This window comes from Ambystoma mexicanum, chromosome 2p (genome assembly GCF_040938575.1).
Source record: "Ambystoma mexicanum isolate Mex_15411 chromosome 2p, UKY_AmexF1_1, whole genome shotgun sequence".
Classification (NCBI taxonomy): domain Eukaryota; kingdom Metazoa; phylum Chordata; class Amphibia; order Caudata; family Ambystomatidae; genus Ambystoma; species Ambystoma mexicanum.
The window spans coordinates 1423560096-1423573900 of NC_090923.1; the positions used below are offsets into that span (position 1 = coordinate 1423560096).

The window sequence follows — 13805 nt, forward strand, 5'->3', positions numbered from 1 at the left end:
ACGTGACTCAATCGTACGTGTGCAGTTTTGCAGAAAGAAAGCTATCCAATCAAGTACTTTTGCATTTTATGTGATGTAGGTGTTGGAGCAGGATATTGCAATCAACTTTATAGGCAGCTGAGAAAGAGAACGGGTGCTGTATTATCTAGGTGTTGCAGAATGTCTTCTTTGATGTATTCAGTTGTTTCCTACCCAGTGTTTGCCCTAGAGGCCCGGTACCAGGAGGAAGTGGGATAGGTTGCTGCTTCTCGCTCTAGTTTGGTTTGATGACTTGTTTTTTTTATCGGAGGTCATAAACTGAATGCACCATCAAAAATGCATTAAATTAAACTTGTCCAGGCTGGGGCTAATGTGTTACTGTTTCTTTATCATGCTAGCACGGAATGAAATATTTTGAGCAGACAGCACGTGCTTTGCTTTAGCTAAACTGAACAGATCATTTTCTGATATCTGATTGAATGTGACAAATTTGGAAGTCGTAGGAGACCAGAGAAGGCAGTGAGGGGGTGAAACAAATTGCAGTATGATTTTTGAGATTGATGGTTTCTGTTTTGTATGTGAGAAAGGCAGGGATATTGACTAATGTTTTTATGGGAGCGGTTTACATTGCTGTTTCACCTGATTTCAGTTACACTTTGTACATTTTGAAATACTCTGCAATCGTGTTGATAATCCCTGTGGCTTGCAATTGGCTGTATGCCCCCTTTTGTGCCAGAGGGCTTTCTCGTAGCTTCTTGCGTTGATAAAGAATGCTGCTTTGCCCTTTTTGCAACACGGATCTTTATCCAGTGCCTGGCAGGCATTCTGTCCTGTTTAGCTCTGCAGGTGATTGCTGAACGGTTTTTGAGCAGCATTTTAGGCCAGATTTAGGCCCCTTGAAAATAGGAGTGTCCTGGGTTTCCTGTTCATTTTCTGGTGAAAGTTGAGCAGCATTGGCTTGGTCTTGTCAGCAATGGAATACCGTAAATGGGAACAATAGGATCCCCGAAAGACCTTTAATGGTTAAAACTGTGGGGTTTTAGTTCCTCTGGTATTCATGTTGGAGCCAGTGCTATTGGGAGAGCGAGGAAGAATGGATTCAACCAGATGGCCTGTGATCAGACAGTGTCCATCCAGAGTTGCGTTCATGTTGTGATTTCCTTGATTGAGGTATCCAGCTTGAAGATGATGTCCAGTGTATGGCTAGCCTGATGCATGTGGTCTTGGGCCATTTGCATGAAACCCATTTTCTACTTTATTTTGTGTGTCTTCCACCTACAGTTTGTAGTCTGTTAGGATTAATATTCCGTCTGGTAGGTTTTGAAGTAAGAGGAGTACTTTGAATTATTTCTTGAAAAAAGTTGCTAAATAGCAGAGGGTACTCTTTAAAATAGTAACGGCTGGGTTTGCAATGACTACCACTGTGCCCAGTATGTTCTCCAGTAAATGTTTTTCTATCGCATTGTGTAATTTCCAGCTGCTTTTTTCACGGAACATGAGGCAGTCACCTACTCCAACGTCCTTGCTTCCATTTCTACAGAATTGTGTATCTGCATGGGAGCATCACATACACCGATGCAATCAAGTTGACAGACACCCATGTTTCTGTGATGGCAAACAAAGAGAGGCTGTATTTTTCACTATGCAGTATATGTTATAAAAATGAATTCTTGATGGCAAATCTAGCCAATCAGTGTGTCTTATATATTGTATGGAATGTAATGTTGAGATCTGTAATGGCCAAGGGATCAATCAATGGCTCGAGCCCATCTTGATGCCGTACTTTTGTTTTTTACCACAAACGAATTAGGGTTGACTAAGGGAATGGAAACATCAGAACAAAATGTTTGTGGCAGTAAACAAGGTCCTTGACATCCTTTAAGAGCTTGGTCCTCATTCCTTCCCTCTCTCCCTTAGTTCCGGTCTGCATCCATGGGAGTACACGCAGTCACTCACAGTCTCTGGGATTTTAGAGCAAACAAACCAGTTCTTTTTTATCTTTGTCTTTCTTCACTGCTGAAGGCACTCTCTTCAAGGGTGCTACCAGGTACCAGTGCCCTTAGGTTGGCTGACAGGGGTTAGGCAGCATGTATGATATAAACAGGTTGCCCATTGGGTACTCAGCCATTTCCCTCTTGTGCAGTTTTGCAATTATTTGTTTCAAGGGTTTATCTTACACTACCTTAGATGGCACTTCCAGTATCCTCTTGTATGTGACTTCTCCTTGATCCACAATCCAGCCCCTCTCTATCATCTTAGGAGAATCCACCGGGCCCAGGTCGTAAGGGCTCAAGTCCCTTTGGACCAGCTTTCCTTCTAAGACTTTTTTCCCTTCTGTCCTCTTTTCAGTCTCCTCCTCTCTCTCGCAGTTGTTGGTATGTTGTGTGATGAATCTGATGATATCATCACTTCTTTCCCAGAGGCAGCCTCTCCCCATGTGGCCAGGGGATGGCAGCTGCTATCTGATCGTGACCCTGGGGGCGGCTATATGAGGGAGGACAACTGGGGGAGGTGACCCTCAAGTGGATAACATGGCATCATCAGGTTAAGACACCTACCTCCCTTTCCCTTCTAGGGATGTTCATTCCATACCTGAAGCTTATATGGCTTATTGTAAAATCTCCCTACAAGATCTATTAATAACCTCTTCCAGTATCATGTGAAAGGATAACAAAGAAAACCTCAACATGCTCATACATATGAGAATACTGAGACAAAGTGGCTGAAGGGAGCAATGAAGATCCATGAGGTTGGGAAGTGCAGACCCGCTCTAGTGTTCAAAGGCATGTAACAGGTGTCAGGACTTTTAAAAGGCAGAACCTGAATGGAGAAAGCTAGACCTTTCCGCTAGAACAGTTTGCCGCACTGGGACCATACCAGAAGAAAAAGGCAAGTCTGGTTGGCGGCCGCAGGAATGACAGAGCAGCACTTGAGCCACCCGAACAGAGAGTAAGTCACAGGAAATTGGTGGGAGGCGTAGAGGACGTGGAGACCGGCGAGTGAAGCCGGTGAGCCACAAACTGGAGGCAGAGCACCGAATCGCAATTTACCATATACTGCGTTGTTACCGGACTGGCACAGTATGACTTGCGGTCGGGTGCCATCCCGCCCACCAGGGTCAGACCTGTCGGGTGGAACAGCACCCACCAGCAGAGTTTCACAGAAGCACTAGCAACGTTATTAACGGTGCCGGTGCTTCTGTGGTCCCCATTCCCATTGAGTCCTTGTTAAGCTCACCTGGCTCCCACAGGGGCGTTGGTCGGACCCGGACAGCTGCGGTCTCCACCCACGTGATGCGTAGTGCAGCGATGACTGACTGGATCTGCCCTCCTAATCTTGTCTGCTTAACCCGTAGAAATATTCTCCTGCAAGTGGAGAGATGGATTTAGCCACTTGTGGATTCAAGTGATGGCACCCCCATAGTCCTCCCCAACTAATCACCTCCGAAATGCCCTCACAGCAATCTCACCTTATATTCTTGAAAGATGAGCTCTCCATCCTGCGTGGATTTGCAGGGCCGCGTCGATTCCAGTTACTTCACTGGTTTGAAGGCTCGGGAGAGTTCCGGAGAGTATTGACTCTGAGGTTCCTGGTGAGGACCAGTAAGTATTAAGTTCATAGAGTTCAATATGTCCGATGTTCACTCTTGTTCCCCCTTCCTTTCTTGTCTTGCAGCTGGCTCGTGAAAAGATGCTCTTGTGGCAGCTGGTGGCACTCGGGTAAGAGTCTCTATTACCCGGCGCTATCCGGTAAATGTTGCACGAGGAAAACGTGCTGTTTTGTCTCTCTTTACAGATGCGGCACGTGAAAATATGGAGAGTCTCAAATGGATGCCTCCGGTGGTAAATCGGCTAAGTCTATGGTGGTAAGAATTATATTTGTTGGTTCCCTCGGCTCACCTTGTGGTTTTCTTTTGTCTCCTAGGTGGCGAAGTTCGGCGAAGAAATGATGGAGGCAGTGCCGACCCGAAGGATGCTGTGAAGACTGGTGAGTATGGAGCAGCGTTACAGCTGGAGGTGCGGCGCGTGCAGAAATGATGTTCTTCACAGGTCCGGAGACAAGATGGATCCAGAATCAGGTGTGGAATAGAAATACGTTCGTTTTCTAACCTTGTCCCTTTCTTTCCTCTTTGTTTTAGGAGTTCCGGATTCGAGGCGGGCGTGGCGGAAGACTGGATGCAGGCTGCAGGCACGGTGAGTGTTACGCTGCTGGATGCAGAATAACGCGAAGCGTGTGTTGCTGGTCGGGTGTGGTTTAAATGGCCTCAAAAGTAGTCCCAGGTAAGAAGTCCCTAGAACCACACCCGAGTAAAAAATAGTCCCTGTAGAAAAATAGTCCCTTTCAGGCTTCATGTTGGATTGGAGTCATTTGCAGCATGGTCTGCCTGAGGTAAGTAATGACTATGAACCTGGCGCCTTAGGCGCCAGGACTGATTCCTATTATGAGCCTGGCGCCTAAGGCGCCAGGACTGAACCCAGATAGCCCCTAGCCGGGGCTGCTGAGGTTTTACTAAATGTCTGTAACGCTCACCTGGTTCCCACGGGGGCGCTGATCTAGTCTGGATTACTGCGGCCTCTTCTAGCGTGATGCGCAGGACCCGGAACACCGATTGGACAGGTCCTCCAAATCGTGCTTCCTTGGCCCGTAGGAATATCCTTCTGCAGATGAGAAAGGGGATTAACAGTCTGCAGAATGGTGTGGTAGCTCCCTCCTTCCCCCCTCCGTTCCTCTCTATTCCTCCAAACCCGGTTTAAGCTCACCTTATGGTTTGGAAGGTTGAACTCTCCATCCTGCTTCTGGTGCAGGGGCGCGCGTTCGTCCAGTTACTTCACTGGTTTTCAGAATGGCGCTGGCAAAATCCACTTGACTTTCCTGAGCGATGCGACGTAAGTATGAAAGTTCAAAGTTCAAGTGAGGCCCCCTTTATGCTGTCTTTCTCACCTGTGATCTTTCCTTTATTTCAGGTGCAGAATGAAGGCGATGCGTCGAGGGGTTAACCTGCCGAGGTGAGTAGTAATGAGGGCGATCCCTCTAGATGTCCTTATCATTCCTCTGAAATGTCTCTAGTCCTTTCCCCATAGGGGCCGGGGTACGGTACCTGCCAACGGGGCGGCGCCGATCCGAAATGTGGAAGAAAAGCCGGTAAGTATTATGGCTGTTAATCAGGCTTTCCTTCTGTGTGTCCTTCTGCTCACCTTTTGTTTCTTCCTCTCTCCCCTAGGTACAGAGATGTGGCGTCCGATGCTGACAGCCGCGATGGAGCCGGGAGATGTCTCGAGGACAGGTGAGTAAAGCGTGGCGCTGCAGCGAGCAACACGATGCTTTTAAATTGAAGTCTTCCTTCAGGGATGCTGGCGAGAAGATTCCGGATGCAGGTAAGAAGCTTGAAATAATCCTTGGTTTTCACCTTTCTCTTCTCTTACTTCCTTGCAGGTCTTCCAGGTTCAAGACGGGCGTGGCTGTAGTCCAGGAGCAGGAGCAGACACGGTGAGCGTTAAGCTGCAGGAAGCAGAACAACGCGAAGCATGAGCTGGTGTCTGGGCATGGCTTAAATAGCCTCCAAAGAAGTCCCAGGTATGTATCCTTCCCCAACTAGGTATGTATCCTTCCCTGGCCACGCCCGAGTGAAAAAATAGTCCCTATGAAAAAATAGTCCCTTTCAGGTCTCCGGGAGGCCTGAAGCGTGCAGCATGGTCTGCATCAGGTAAGTGCACAAAACACCTCCCTTTATGAGCCTGGCGCCTATGGCGCCAGGACTGATGTCCAACATGAGCCTGGCGCCAAAGGCGCCAGGACTGAGTCCAAAGAGTCCCTATAAGGGGCCGCTGGGCTTTTACCCGAGGGCATGATGCCTGCTTCCGGGGGGGCTGGGCCTGGCCTGATGCTCCGGGGGTAGGCATCATGACAATGTCTAGATGCCTGCTCCCGGGGCTGATGGGCTTGGTCCGGATGCCTGGGGGTAGGCATCATGACAGCACTCCCCCCCCCCACCCCCCCTGAGGTTTTACTAAATGTCTAGATGCCTGCTCCCGGGGCTGATGGGCTTGGTCCGGATGCCTGGGGGTAGGCATCATGACAGCACTCCCCCCGCCCCCCAGGCCCCTCCTAAATTTTTCTTTCCCTGGGCCCTGGTTTGTCTGGGAAGTACCGATGGAATCTTTTCACCAACCAAGGTGCATGGATGTGGTCACTAGGTTCCCATGACCTTTCTTGTGGTCCGTAGCCATTCCAATCGATTAAATAAAAAAGTTTTGATTTAACCATCTTGGAATCCAGGATATTTTTTACCTCGAATTCAGGTTCTCCATCTATCAAGATGGGGTCGGGTGGTTTGGTTAATCTTGTTCCTGGTTGAACTGGTTTTAAAAGTGAAACATGAAAGACAGGATGAATGCGCATATTAGAGGGTAATTCTAATTTGACGGCTACCGGGTTGATAATGGCCTTAATAGTGTAAGGTCCCAAATATCTAGGGTTAAACGTCAGAGTTCCCTTCAGAGGTATGTGTTTTGTAGCCAGCCAAACTTGATCCCCAATCTGGTGTTAGGGAGAATTCTCTCTTTAGGCTGAATTTCCTAACCTAGTGAGTCCCCCAGCAGCTTTGCTGGATTCCTGGAGTTTGTTTTTTTCTCCTGCCAAGAGTGAGACTCTTTTTCTCCCACTCTTGGACATGATTTATGATGTTCCTTTGACTGGTAAAGTGTTTTATGGGCTATGGGGTCCTTTACTCCATAGGGTGTCATGTGTTTTTACTATGTGTGTTACACAGCACTCTCCGTGCAGTAACACAGGGGTGTCATAGTGACACCCCACCATATACTCCATACCCTGGGACTGACTACTGTCTCCCAGGGCATGTAAAGTCACCATTGGCTTTGCTAGTCCCAAATTATTAACAGAAACCAGTACAAACCATCATATTGTGGACATACTGGTCGGGGCAATTCGATTGCCCCGGGGTCTGTTAGTCGAGGGGGCACGTCTCCGTCCCCCCTGATCGAGTTTTGGCTGGTGGCAGTGGAAACTACTTTTTATATTCGACCGCAAATATTTTCCTATGGGATTTTCCCATTGTTTGAGGCTACCAACTTTAATTATTTAATTCTCATAGCCTCGAACATACCGCCGGTTTATTTAATTAATATTAATTCGCCGGTTGGTATTTTTTGCCAGGACTCGATTCTAAAATGGCGTTTGTGTTCTCTTCTGTGACTCCAACCCAAGTCGAGCCCTTTGTTCCACTTTTTGGCGGGCTACTCCACAGAAGCCTCCAAAAGTGGTGCCACTCTGTCTGGGTACCACAGGGGGTGTTGGAGGGGGTTTAGGCACCCTGGACTGAGTTACCTTGGTAACTCAAGTCGCACTCTTGTGTGATTGGCCCAAGTGGTGAGCCGGCAGGCTCACCACTTAGCATGTTTGATTGACAGCTAGGCTGAGTGAATGGGGGTGTGCTGCATAAAAGCAGGGCTTTGGGGAATGGAACTTCAGAAGTCGCCACAGGACCTGAGAATCCGACGAGGGAGAAGCTGAGCCGACCCTTCCACGACGACACCACCGGTGGAGCCCTGCGGAACCGACCCACCACTTCCCGACGACAGAGAAGATCTCCCGGCTGGAGAGGCTTCTTCCCCTGACTGGTGGGCACAACCAGTTTTACCTTCTTTCTTCGCACCCCAGACCGGTTTGTGGTCGAACTGCCCGTGCCATGCACCCCGGCGGCCGGATAGCCACTCACCACTGAACCGCAAATCAACGGACCGCTCCTTGTACCTGAGAAACTCAGCGGCTGGTTTCTTCCCTGGCAGTGCAACGGACTCCTGTCTTCCTCCCCGACGAGATCCTCTCTTCCCCCGGACGAAGCACCGACTTGCATCCGCTGCCAGGAACAACTGCCCCCGCTGGAGTGTTCTCACCACTTTAAGGTACCGTGTCCACCAGGCCTCCCTTTCTAAAGATTGCTACAAGGTGATAATAACCCCTTAACCTTCTGGACTGGGCTGGCCGCCTTGACCCTCTAACTAGTCCCTTTCTTTGGTCCAACTCCTTTTTGAACCGTTACAAGACTTTTGTGCACTGCAACCGTGTGACCTTGGACACATTTCGTTTTGATCCTCTTAAAGCGGATCCAGCCTACTGACTCTGAATTCACAGTGTTACTTTGCCTTCCTCTCTTGTTGTGTTCATGAAAAAGTGTTGGGAGCTGTTTCAATTTATTCTCTGTTTTTCTCTCCCTTTTTAAAAACGAACTATTAGAGTGCCATCTACGTTAAGCGCTCACCGCTGTCTGAAAATAAGTGGGGCTTTACTTAAGACTTGTCTAATATTCTTTTAAGGGAGTGTATATCTTTTAGTTACTGTGTTTTTGAATTACTTACTATTAGTGCCTGTGTGTTTTTCTAGATGCGGTTTTAAATAAATAATTATATCTCTTTTACACCAAGCCCTGGTCAGTGTTTACTTGTTATATTGTGTTCTCTTGACCTATTGTGAATACTCTGTATACTGCCTAACTCTTCTTAAGGGAAGTCTGACTGCTCAGCCACAGCTACCAAGTGAATCTGTGTGGTACAGACTGCTACCAAGTGGGTTTACTGCCAAACACCTGTAGTCTTAAATCTTTTGCAGTGGTCCCTAAGGGAACTGCACAGGTTTCTGCCTAACATCTGGTATTGTTGAGTTTCACTTCTATGTTGATCAGCATTTTTCTTATATTTCTCTTTTGCTTGTTTCAAATGTTCTGTTGCCTCTTTAAAAGCTTGTGTAATAGTAGAATGCAAATGACTAACTGCAGGTATTTCTAAATGCTGAGGCGAATCTAGTTCTGAGGTTCGAGGGTGAGGTCCATATAGGGTATAAAAGGGGCTTTGTCTGGTTCCTGAATGTACAGAGTTATTGTATGCAAACTCGGAAATCCATAAAATATCTTTCCAATTACTTTCGGTCTAGTGTAGCATGCAACGTAGGTACTGTTCAAGGGTCTGGTTGGTCCTCTCCGTCTGACCATTGGTCTGGGGATGGTGACTGGTTGATAGCCTCACGTCGATTTGCGCCAGTTGACAACATTTCCTCCAAAAATGTGAAATGAATTGACTACCTCGGTCAGAGACCAATACGGAAGGAAATCCGTGTATTCAAACAATGTTTTTGAGGAACTCCTTGGCCAGAATTGAAGCAGAAGGTAATCCCTTTAGAGGAATAAAGTGGGCCATCTTGGAAAAAAGATCCACAATAACTAGAATGGTGTTAAATCCATTACATGGAGGTAGATCTGTAATGAAGTCTAACGATAAGGTGTGCCATGGTGTAGGTGGAATATCCAAAGGTTGTAAGAAGCCAGCTGGTTTTTTCTTCTGACTTTTGTTTTGGGCGCAAATGCCACAAGACCTTACAAATGACTTTACGTCTTTTCGCCAGGTGGGCCACCAGAATTGTCTCTTAATTTTAGCTTCAGTTTTTGCGATACCTGGGTGTCCTTCCATCATGGTGTCATGATAACTTGAGATGACTAGTTCTTGTAGTTCCTTGTGTGGTAGAAATAGTCACCCTTGATAATAAGGTAGTTCATTGTTGACTGAGTAGTCCGGGCCTTTCTTCACCCAGTCCTGCAGGGCTGTTAGATCGAAGAGTTGTTGGATCTTTACTTGAATATCCTCCAGTGTCTGTAGAGTGGTTATGCCAAGAATTATTTGTTCTGAAATTCTAGGCACCGGTTCCGGGTTCGCATCTGCTTCTCCCATCCCTATTCGGGATAAGGCATCTGCCTTGCCATTTTTACAACCTGGTCGATAAGTGATCACGAAATCGAACTCGGCAAAGAACAATGCCCATCGAAGTTGACGCGACGATTGGGCCTTGGCTGTTTTTAAATACTGCAAGTTCCGGTGATCGGTGATTACCGTAATGGTATGCCTGGCACCGAGAAGATAATGCCGCCAAGCCTTGAAGGCGGATTTGATGGCTAATAATTCTTTATCGGTAACCGCATAGTTTAACTCGGGTGCCGAGAACTTTCTGGACCAAAATGCTACTGGGTGAAGTTGACCGGTTTCAGGATCCTTCTGTGACAGGACAGCTCCCATGGCTAAACTGGATGCATCAGTTTCAACTATGTATGGAAGTTCGGGGCGTGGATGCTTTAAGACAGGTGCAGATGTGAATTTCGCTTTCAGCTCTTGGAAGGCCTTTTCAGCTTCTTCGGTCTACAAGAAGCGTTTGTTTTTTCGCAAAAGTGCTGTGATAGGGTATACAACATGTGAGGAATCCGGAATGAATCTGCGGTAGAAATGTGCAAATCCGAGCATGCTTTGTACCCCTTTAACTGAACTGGGTGATGGCCACTTGAGGATTGCGTCCACCTTTCGAGAGTCCATTCGGACTCCTTTTGGAGTAAGGATAAATCCAAGGAATTCAACTTCCATAGCATGAAAAACGCATTTTTCCAATTTTGCATATAACTTGTGCTGGCGTAGTTTCTCAAGGACTGCACGAACGTGCTTCACATGGTCTGATTCTGAAGAGGTGTACACTAGAATATCATCTATGTATACAACAAAACAGGCGTCAATGAGTTCATGAAGGACATCGTTCATAAAATACTGGAAGGCTGCTGGTGCATTGCACAACCCGAAGGGCATCACCTGGTATTCAAATAACCCATACTTAGTGCGAAAAGCAGTCTTCCATTCGTCGCCTTTCTTTACACGTACCAGATGATATGCCCCTCGGAGATCTAATTTAGTGTAGATGCAAGCGTCCTTTACTTGGTCTAGTAATTCGGGGATCAGAGGCAATGGGTATCGGTTCTTAACCGTGATCTGATTTAATGCGCGGTAGTCTATGCACGTTCTGAGGTCACCTTCCTTTTTAGGCATGAAGAACAAAGCTGAAGATGCAGGGGACTTGGATGGACGAATGAAGCCATTAGCAAGGTATTGGTCCAAGTATTGTCGTAGGTGAAGGTTTTCGGGTTCCGTAAGGGCGTAGATCCTACTACATGGAGGTTGTGCACCGGGTATGAGATCGATTTGACAATCGTATGATCTGTGAGGTGGTAGGGTGTTTGCCTGTTCCTTTTGGAAAACATCCTGGAATTCTTGATATTCTTGAGGTAACTGCACGAATGGAGTAGCGACTGTGGCCAGGCCTTGGTTCAAGGTTTTTTTTGGGTAACAAGTATGTGCACAATCCGGGAAGGTTATTCTCTTTTCTCGCCAATCAATACAAGGATTATGTGTTTCCAACCAAGGTATCCCCAGTATTATTTGGAACTGCAGGGCTTTGATTAAATCAAACACAATAGTCTCTCGATGCCCATCCTGACCCAATATTGTCATCTCTGCGGTGGAATGAGTTACAGGCCCAGAGGCAATTTCAGTTCCATCGACTGTGGTGATGACATCCGAAGTGGTCTTTTTGCAGAGAGATAGATTCATCCTAGAAGCCAACTCGTGGTCCACATAGTTTCCTATAGCCCCGCTATCAATGTATGCCCTCACTGGGTGCATACGTGATGGCTGCCTTGGATCTATAAGGACCATTGGTATGATGAAGTGCGAGGTCTGCGTATTCTTCTTCAAGCTCGGCAAGCGGACCTCTACGCTTGTCGGGCGTGGTCGTTTCCCCGAATCAGGCTCTGTTTGATTTTTATCAGCAACTCGACTACTTTTTTAGATGTTTTTATAGGGCAATCCCGTAGAAAATGTCCTGAGGCCCCACAGTACAGACACACTTGCATCTGCCGTCTTCTTTCTCTTTCCTTTTGAGTTAACTCCCCCGATCTGCATCGGTTCTGATACATCTGTTCCTTTGAGGGTAACATTGGGTTTAACCAATACCCGATTCTCGAACTTAGCTCGATCAGCCTTTCTATTCTGAAGTCGGTGGTCTAACTGGACCACTAAGTCTATATATTCTGCACAATCCTGAGGTGGGTTCACAACTTGGGCCAAAACGTCTGAGTTCACCCCGAAGTCCATGATAATGTAATTCGTTTTACCTCTGGCCATCCGGTTTCCACCACTAACCTATTGATAGTGGCAATATAGGTTAGTAGATCCTGGTTACCTTGTCGTAATGATAAAAGTTCGTTATCCAGGGCCTGTCCCTGTGAATGTCTTGCAAATAGTCTTTCCATGCTCAATTGAAAACCTTGAAAATCCCGAAGATGAGGGTCATCCTGGTTAACTAATGGAATTGACCAATCCGCTGCGCTGCCACTAAGATATGATAGTACAAAGGCTACTTTGGTTTGGTCGTTTGGAAAAGCTCCAGGTCTGCATAAAAAGTGCAAGTAGCATTGGTTCATAAACACGGCAAACTTTTTTGGGTCCCCAGCAAAACGTTCGGGTGGAGCTAAAGGAATGCTCCCTGGTAGAACCACTTGCACAGGATTGCTCGATGAAACAGGAGTTGGATTCCCCCCCGAGTCCAGGTAATGGTGTTTGCCCAGCTTGGTTTTGCAGTAATTGTCTAGCAAGATCATCAGTGCGCTCCTTTGACACAATTAGTTCTCTCCTGAGGGCATTCATTTCTTGGCGCGCGGAGTGCACTTCTGCCCTAAGTTCCCCTAACAATAGGGCCAGTCGGTTTCTGAGGTTTCCATAACGCCCAGGTGGGGATTTGTAGATAGACTTTGCGTTCTGTTACGCTCACCTGGCTCCCACAGGGGCGTCGGTCGGACCCGGACTGCTGCGGTCTCCACCCACGTGATGCGTATTGCAGCGATGACTGACTGGATCTGCCCTCCTAATCTTGTCTGCTTAACCCGTAGAAATATTCTCCTGCAAGTGGAGGGATGGATTTAGCCACTTGTGGATTCAAGTGATGGCACCCCCATAGTCCTCCCCAACTAATCACCTCCGAAATGCCCTCACAGCAATCTCACCTTATATTCTTGAAAGATGAGCTCTCCATCCTGCGTGGATTTGCAGGGGCGCGTCGATTCCAGTTACTTCACTGGTTTGAAGGCTCGGGAGAGTTTCGGAGAGTATTGACTCTGAGGTTCCTGGTGAGGACCAGTAAGTATTAAGTTCATAGAGTTCAATATGTCCGATGTTCACTCTTGTTCCCCTCCTTCCTTTCTTGTCTTGCAGCTGGCTCGTGAAAAGATGCTCTTGTGGCAGCTGGTGGTGCTCAGGTAAGAGTCTGTATTACCCGGCGCTGTCCGATAAATGTTGCACGAGGAAAACGTGTTGTTTTGTCTCTCTTTACAGATGCGGCACGTGAAAATATGGAGAGTCACAAAAGGATGCCTCCGGTGGTAAATCAGGTAAGTCTATGGTGGTAAGAATTATATTTGTTGGTTCCCTCGGCTCACCTTGTGGTTTTCTTTTGTCTCCTAGGTGCCGAAGTTCGGCGAAGAAATGATGGTGGCAGCGCCGACCCGAAGGATGCTGTGAAGACTGGTAAGTATGGCGCGGCGCTGCAGCTGGAGGTGCGGCGCGTGCAGAAATGATGTTCTTCACAGGTCCGAAGACCAGATGGATCCAGAATCAGGTGTGGAATAGAAATAAGTTCGTTTTCTAACCTTGTCCCTTTCTTTCCTCTTCGTTTTAGGAGCTCTGGATTCGAGACGGGCGTGGCAGAAGACTGGATGCAGGCTACAGGCACAGTGAGTGTTACGCTGCTGGATGCAGAATAACGCGAAGCGTGTGTTGCTGGACGGGTGTGGTTTAAATAGCCTCAAAAGTAGTCCCAGGTAAGAAGTCCCTAGAACCACACCAGAGTAAAAAGTCATTTGCAGCATGGTCTGCCTGAGGTAAGTAATGACTATGAGCCTGGCGCCTTAGGCGCCAGGACCGATTCCTATTATGAGCCTGGCGCCAGGG

General features: G+C 47.4%; 1 protein-coding gene across 5 annotated transcripts in view; it reads left to right on the forward strand.

The window, feature by feature from the left end:
- The window catches only part of LOC138567577 (uncharacterized), a 464209-nt gene that overhangs the window by 330721 nt on the left and 119683 nt on the right, over positions 1 to 13805 (forward strand). The window lies entirely within an intron of this gene.